Here is an 8605-nt window from a genome sequence, read left to right on the forward strand (position 1 = left end):
CATTGCATATGAGTCTTTGTCCATGCAGTGATTTTCATTACAGAATCATTTGTGGTTTTTCCAGCCGCTTCCCAACTTTTTGGAGACATGTTGTTGCCATTAAAGTGGCACATTTCCACAGTCCACAAACACATTTCATGTGTTTCTTATGCCAGGGCTGCCAACTTTTCAAAAATCCTTGGGGTGAGATTTTATGGGTCCAAAATTTTCCCCGACTTAGAGTGCAAATTTTGTGATTTACCAATTCAATGATTTTTCACAAAGCACAAACATTTAATTCGGCCAAAATATTATATTTGAGTCTTTCTGAATGTAGGGCTCTTTAACACAAGGGTGTAGCTTTAGATCATTTAACGCTGTTTGTGCAGTTAATTTATGGGGCACTAATGACCTTTTTGGGCCTCTATTATTGTTCAAACATCACTGATTAATTCTTTTTCAATTCTTTAACTGGATCTAAGGCATATTTTTAAAGTTATGGTTCCCACCTTCCATACCTCTCATGACAGCTGAATTTGTAAAGATATTTCTGATGGTAGACAGATACTTTTGACCTCACCTGTGGAAAGAGTTACCTGTTGGTCCCCTGAAGATATGTTTAACCGGCTGGAGACTGCAGTAAGCATTTTACAGCTGATTCATGAGCTGAACTTCCTAAGACCCCCTCACCTGGCAATGGTGGCAGTTGATTTATGTATTCTCCATTTGTAGATTATTTGCCTCACAGCAGAATGGCTGATTTGTATTTATTTGCAGATTGTATTACATCCCTTTTCAGATTCATATGCATATACAACCTTCTTCCTAAAGGCCTAAGAGAGTCGTTTTGAGGTTGACATGGTTATACCACTCACTCCAGAGAAAGCTAACTAAATGGCAGTGGTTTTTAAAGGGCAGAATCCTCAAAAACCCTCCAACGTTCTTCAATGCCTCTGCACTTGTACAGGTGCATTAAATTTTCATTTTAGGCATTGTAAGTAATGATGGACATAAGGGTGTACTACTTTTTTCCTCCAAAATAAATTTCAGTTTTTTAAATTGGAATTTACCAACACAATTTAAAAAAGCATTTCAGTTCAGTATCAACCTGGCATTTTTGCCAATTATTTGTTGACTAATGTTTATGACAGAAATACTCAAAATATATATGTAAAATACATGGGCGCTGGAAGCAAAAAAAAAAAAAAACTTAAAGAGAGGGTCTGGGGGTCCTCTCCCAGAAAATTCTGTAATGAGTAGATGCAATTTTCTGTATTCTGGTGCATTTCAATATGAGGTTTGATACTTTTATCTAGCTGTAGCAAGAGAAGAAATGTGGGTCCATTTTGTAATTTCCCTCAGAGGTTGGCCCCAGTCAGATCACATATTTGAAAATATTAAAAGTACAGAAAATGATAAAATGACTAATTTTGAGGATCTCTTCATGTGTCTTTATGTCTGCATGCAAATACAAACAAACTACTTTAAATCCAATACACAGAACCTTAAAATCTAAAATACTGAAATGATTATGATTATGCCTCATACAATTAGCAGGTTTCAAGTTGTATTAATGAACAAAAACCTAATATAGATAGGATCGGGCAAATCATTTTAGTTTGAGAAAGAGAGCTGAGAACCTTTCATAATGTTGCTAGACAAAAATTCAAACTTACCTAACTCTCCCTGTCTGTCTGTCGGTCTGTCTGTCTGTCTGTCTGTCTGTCTCCTGCTCTGTTGCTGTGCCACTGCCTCTTGCCCTCTCTGATGCCTAATGACATATGCAACATTTCCAAATTATAGATACAGTCAGCAACAACGTCACAGCTGGGGGCGGGGAAAACCGAGGGGGAAAAAAATCCTCCCCCCTGTCCGCTACAATGTTAAAACATGGAGTTTCAACTTGTTTTGGTAACGCTAACAAGTTGTCATGATGTACTTTGAGTCGCTACTGCCTTCTGACGAGGATCAATATATTAAAAAATTAAATCCACTGGGGTTGGATTGTTGTCAATACGTTTTAAAAGACTCAGTGGCCTGAAGTGTCATTTCCAGACATCTTCTACTTAACTGAGTCACCTGGTAAGGGACTATAGGCTATCACTTTTGGTATAGATATGATGAATCAAACTTAACATAATTTCAGTGCCTTACATTAAATAAACAAATTAATGTTCGTTTATGTTGTTGTTGGTCCAATATGACGTGAGATTTTTTTAGCTTTGCACAGAAACAGACAATAGAAATGTCCTTCAGAGGGCTATATTTGATTTTATGCTTGAAGTACATTAGAACGAGCACTTTTTTTTTCCATAGACTGTACTCAGTAAAGAACTTTAATCAGTACTTCTACTTTTACCAGACTTTTGTACATGAGTATCTGTACTTCTGCTTAGGTACTGAATGTGTAGTTTTGTACGTATGGCAAGGAAATCTACACAAATTACAAATGCAGTACAAAGTTCACTACCATTTAAACAATTAATCTAATATTCCTGATACCCCTGACATAGTCTACGATTGAAAAAATGTTTGGGAAGGAATGCTTCTCGGACCAAAAAAGAGTTTGTTTGAGGTGCTCTTTGTCAAAAGAGATTCAAAAAGTATTTATCACACTGGAAGAAAAATCCAAGGCACTCTCTTTAAACATTAAAATACCTTTATTATCATGGCATGGTCATATCTAGACCTAATATCTAGATAATAAAGGCATTTTAATGTTTAAAGAGAGTGCCTTGTATTTTTCTTCCAGTGTGATAAATAGTCTACGATTGTTTGGAACTGGTTAACATTACATTAAACTGGCCTGAAATGAAGTGCTGACTGCAGACATACACGTCTTGTTGTAGGGTCCCAAAATCTGCCAAACTCCTCTCTTCTGATAGCTTGAAGCCATTTTGTCCTCCTTTGTGAGTCCGTTTTATTATTTAGTAAAATATAAAACTTTAATAGAGGGAATGTACATCCGTCACTTCCGCCTTGGGCCACGCCCCTCTAAGTCAGACTAAGTGGTAAAAACAAACCGGCTCAACATGGCGGAGTATAGCAGTAACTACAGCGAGACCTGGAAAAATATGGAATATAACATAAAAATTAAAGACAAGTGGACTCGACATGGATCCATACAAGCTACCAAACAACAAGTGGTCTACGAACATTGATATGTGGCCAGAGATCACGTATCCTGACATTTAAATGAACCTGAGTTCAACGCTGCGAAAATCCCCAATGCAAAGGCTGAAAGCATCCAAAAGCCAAAGAGTTGTTGACGTCCTCGTCATTGTTAATTAGAGGATTCCAGCTGGTGAGTGCTTTCAATTCAACATACTATTGTTTTTGAGGTTTTCTGTCAGTGCAGACGTATTTTCTTGGCGGTGATTGCCAAGGTAAAGGCCCAGCAGTAGTGCTCACAGTTCACTACTGATTTACTGGAGATGAACCCTTAGTATTGACCCAAGTGAGTGGATGATCTACTGGTACTTTTGATATTTAAGTACAGTTAACATCAAATACTTGATCCAACACAGCTACAACAGTTTGTGCTAGAGTAGCCCCTTATTTGGAAAACTAGGTTAGCCTCAGTTTAAGCTAGTTTACAAATTATGTAGAGCACAAGGTTCAGAATCACACAACTGAAGACAAAAACGTTTCAGTTATGAAATATAGAACTAAATGACAGATGCTAACATTAAGAGCTTTCCTAAGAAGTAACGTTAGCCAAAACGATATGTAATTTAAGGTACGATTTTACGCAAGAATACAGCATAAATTAATGTTACCTGACATGAAATGGCAACCACAAATCCAGGTTTCGTTGCCTGGATTCCAGTTATTTCTATGAATTGCAGCAATCCATCTGCTTCTTCTGTCTTTGGCTTTAGGTCGCCACTAAAACGATAGCTCCGAGTGCTTTTTAAACCTATTTGTGCGATCAATGGCACAACAGCTCTTCCTCATTTTTTAGATTGTTCTAAAGTTTTCGCAGTATTCAAGCCAAAGCTGCTACTCATCTCCATCTTTCTGCCACTCAGTGGACGGAACCGCGGTGACTTCTGTTAGCAGTGACGTCACGTGCATACCCTCTAATGGCAATTTTTTTTTTTTTTTTTTTGTGATTCGTAGTGAAAAAGGGCACACAGGAACTCTTTGGCATTATGGCTAATGGCAGAAACCGGTTTGTTTTCCCCCTCGGGTCTAACCGGATGTGAAGTTTTGTGGCCGTTCCCGTTGTTGCGTCTGTATCGATACAGACACATGCGCGTGCGCACACAGTGGTTAGCACGCTAGCTGTTAAAGCAACATACTGTCTACTAGTGACTTGTAGCTCAATGCTGTAAAAATCTCATAACGCTTTTAAAGCAACAGCCGGACACAATTTAGCTTGTAGTGACAGTTGTGTCCAGACCCACTTTTGATTCATACAACGTTATCCTACCTGGGAGTGACAGTCACAGAGTAGTGAAAACGTGGCATACGGAATTTTATTGCAACGAAATGGATTTGGGTCGGCGGCGCAGCGCGGCAAACAAGGAAGGAGCAAAAACGTAGTATGGAGTTTGTGTAACCATGCTCTCCAAGATCAAGCGCCACGGAATGGATTTTACTGACCACGCTGGAAATGAACGAGGCTCAAAACACGGACCGAGGTGCATGTGATGTCGGGAGTGTGACGTGAGAACGTGTGTGAGCAATCAAATGCGTGAGTCTCATGCTCAGTGCGTGAGAGTTGGCAGCCCTGCCTATGCTCTGCTGTTCTACTAATAAAATATGGGTTTATTAGATTTTCAAACGCTGCTTTAAGCTTTACTTGCATTTTATGTAGCCTCTAAATTGTTTTGAATCTCTTTGCGAAAACTGCATCCCAGGTTGGCCTCTTTCCTTGAATTATGACCTGATCCCCATTCTCCCGCCTCCTTATCTTAGATTTTTTTTTTCCCCATACATATACACTACCAGTCAAAAGTTTGGACTCACCTTCTCATTTAAATGGTATGAGAAGGACCGCAGATGGCCAACAAGTGCTCAGCATCACTGGGAACTTCTTCAAGACTTTTGGAAAACATTTCAGATGACTACCTCATGGGGCTCATGGAGAGAATGCCAAGAATGTGCAAAGCAGTAATAAAAGCAAAATGTGGCTATTTTGAGGAATCTAAATATAAAACATGCTTTGAGTTATGTCACACTTTTTTTTACTACATAATTCCATATGTATCCATTCATAGTTTTGATGCCTTCAGTGAGAATCTACAATGTCATGAAAGTAAAGTCATGAAAATAAAGAAAAAGCAGGTGAGTCTAGACGTTTGACTGGTAGTGTAAATACCCCTAGTGTAATGGCTCTTTCTCTTAACTCTGTATGAACAATCAATCAATCAGTCCAAATTTATTTATATAGCGCCACATCATAACAACCATTATCTTATACCATAGTGATGCCATTTTGTTCTTTTGCTGAATACTGAATGGTCAGTCAGTCTGGCAGATGGCGGCTGTGGAATAAATTTGACTAGAGGATCATTTTTAATTCAATAAATTCATTTCTAAATCCTCATTTGTTTGCAGCTGTGTAATAAGCAGGATCATAAGCAGCTTGCTCTACGTGACCCCTTACATAAAGTGATTACAGGAACTGCAGCCTGTGACTCATAGGTGTTATTGTCATCCATGTTGCACAGCGTGATTGCAATAAATGTATTGTTCCTTTATTTAGCCACAAAGGTCCCATCAAGATACAACATCCAGTCCTGGTAAAAATGGAAGCAAATGTCAACAGTGACTGTATGGTTTTTAACCCTCAATGACTTAAACAGCCACCAGTAACATCTATTGATAAAATGGCACAAAACCTCTGAACCATTAATTCTATCAATACATGTAAATAACTGAGGTTAAATGCAGTTTCTAAGCTTTGCATGGTCGTCAGATAGATAGATAGATAGATAGATAGATAGATAGATAGATAGATAGATAGATAGATAGATATAGATAGATAGATAGATAGATAGATAGATAGATAGATAGATAGATAGATAGATAGATAGATAGATAGATAGATAGATAGATAGATAGATAGATAGATAGATAAGTTTTCTCTGTTTTGATATAACCTTTGAATTTCCTCAGATTTTATGAACATCTAAATGATGAGTAAATTAAATGTAGGAAAATACTCTGTTTTCACTGAATAGTACAAAATGCAGAGGCTGTTGTAATAACAAATGGTTATAAATCATCAATCAGAAAAAGTCATTTGGAAGTTGACAAAAAAAACAGTTGTTAGGCTTTAAGGGTTAATATCTTCACTTGATTCAAATGAAAGCTCAGAGGCTTGAAAATTATCTTTATGTGAACGTGCTCAAAATAAGAATCAGAAACCCTGGGTTAATAAAATAAAAGTTTGTCACTCTTTAGCATGATTGTTGGGTTTTGTTGAGCTGAATGAGATCTTGTGGTTCAGACTGGCTTTACCTCATACTAGTTTTACCAAACAAGTTCTCCAGTTTTCTGGCCCTGAGTGTAAAATCACATTTCAATGTTGTAGAACATGACAGTGTTTTCACATTCACTGCAGTGCCTCTGAACGTCCAAATGGGTCATATCTGATGACCATGAAAAGATGAAAAACTGTATTTTACCCCAATTATTTACAAGCATTGAAAGGATTAATGGATCAACAGGTATTAAACATTTTAGATCAGTAGATGCTTTTGGCCACTGGTGGTGATTTGGGTCTTTGTGGGTTAAGTGAACTCTAAATTGATCTTTTTTAAAAAATGTCCCATGTGAAATTCTGTCGTCGTGTGAGCCTCAGGGCCACCGCAGACTGCAAGCATCGGATGCTTCAACACCTCGACATGCTCACCTCGCCTTTGCGTGTTTTCAAAGCACAGCTGTTAAAAGAAAATGCCACTGAAATTGCCCATGACTGTGAGAGACAAATAGAAAAAAACAGAGATGAAAGGAATTATAGAAGATGCTCCTGGCATTAAAAAAAAAAAAAAAACAAATAAAAAAATCCCTTCCTGCTGTTTACTTCCTTCTGAGAGTAGAAGGAAATAAATGAAAACAAAACAGAAAACTGGAGAGAAAAAGAGCTCAGAAAGAGAAGGATGAGAGAAGGTGATTACAGTGAGAGATCAAAAAAATAAGAGGTAGAAAGTAAAAACAATGGAGTCCAATTACAGACAGTGAAGTGTCAATGCTGAGCAGAGTCTACAGTGAATATATTGGATAATGGGGAAAAGACAGTGAGCTATCTTACCTTAGCCAACTGTGAGTTTACCCATTTTGTGAAAGTCTTCTTCTGAACGTCTTCTCTTTCATCTGCAAAAAAAAAAAAAAAAAAAAAAAAAGGCAGTGAGAAAAAAGCTATATGCATCTGTGATAGTAAATCTGAGAGAAGCGGTCATGTCAGGTCGATGAACCAGGATCTGAAATATGAGTTTCAGAAAATACTGTATGTCAGTATCAGACAGGTCTGATACTGACATACAGTATTTACAAAAAACCTCATTCAAATGCCTTTAAGATGAATTTAAGTTCAATGAAAAAAGTGCAGATGAATAATGTGGTATTTTAACAATTTTAATTATCAGCTTTCACACTTAAGTGGAGGTATTATAAATGTGTAGAGATGGCACCTTTATTTTATCAGGTATTGGAGACAAAAATAACAGTACAGAAAATTATGACTTTAAAACAATAATGATAAATACTGCAGTACAATTTTATATCACATTGCAATAGAATTTTATTTCATCATCATTTTTCTTAGCAATCAGTGGCAATTATTCTAATACTATATCATTCATTCATTTCTTTTCTGAACCACTTAGTTCTCCAGAGGGTGAAGGAAGAAGCAAAAGAACCCAACAGAACTTTATTCACTAATGCTAATTTTTCATACTTGTATATTCTAAATAAATAGCACACATCTGTTTAACACAATACTAGATGTTTCTTTACTGTTTTTAGCACAAACTGCTACTTGTAAAGTTATTTTAATTGATAAACCGATGTGTAAATGGCAGAAGATTACAAATGGGACCAAAACCTTATTTATCTCTTGCTTTTGACTGTCATTCATACATTTTTTCTCCTGAGCACAGTATCAGTGTAGAATCAGTTAGGTGATCAATCACACATTTCAAATGTTGACAATGTTAGAATTTACTTGCAAAAAGTGTTCCTATTTTCCTCTATGTGCTATCCCTCTGTTGCAAAAGGTGGAAAAATCACCTCAGGCAAGCAAAAAATTGGGCACAATTGACTATTTCAGTAGCATTTTCACATTTCTCCATAAACAGTGGTGAAATTCCAAATGCAGCCTTCATGTTGTTTATGTTTTTTTGTTGTTTTTTTTAACCCGCCACCACCACCCCTCTTCGGAGGACAGCTTTAGTTTTAATTACAGCTTGTGTTTAAGTAACCATCTCAAACTTTATATTCACATGTTCATCCATTCCTTGCATGTATACATATACATGGAGGGAGGGCTCATACAGACAAAAGTGTACAGGGACAGGACGAGACAAGACAGTGGGACAGAACAGACATAAGACAGGACAGAGGGACAAGCCAGCTAAGTGGTTCCTGTTGAAAACATAACCAAACATGTGAAAGA

General features: G+C 37.1%; 1 protein-coding gene across 2 annotated transcripts in view; it reads right to left on the minus strand.

The window, feature by feature from the left end:
• dmd (dystrophin) overlaps nucleotides 1-7305 on the minus strand; it is a 348302-nt gene extending 340997 nt beyond the window's left edge. For both annotated transcript variants that reach the window (XM_030154578.1, XM_030154571.1), the window contains exon 1: nucleotides 7244-7305. The gene's annotated coding sequence lies outside the window, so the exon portion shown is untranslated. The remainder of the gene's footprint in view (nucleotides 1-7243) is intronic.
• Between the last annotated feature and the right edge of the window lie 1300 nt (nucleotides 7306-8605).

Source organism: Sphaeramia orbicularis, chromosome 2, assembly GCF_902148855.1.
Source record: "Sphaeramia orbicularis chromosome 2, fSphaOr1.1, whole genome shotgun sequence".
Taxonomy (NCBI): Eukaryota; Metazoa; Chordata; class Actinopteri; order Kurtiformes; family Apogonidae; genus Sphaeramia; species Sphaeramia orbicularis.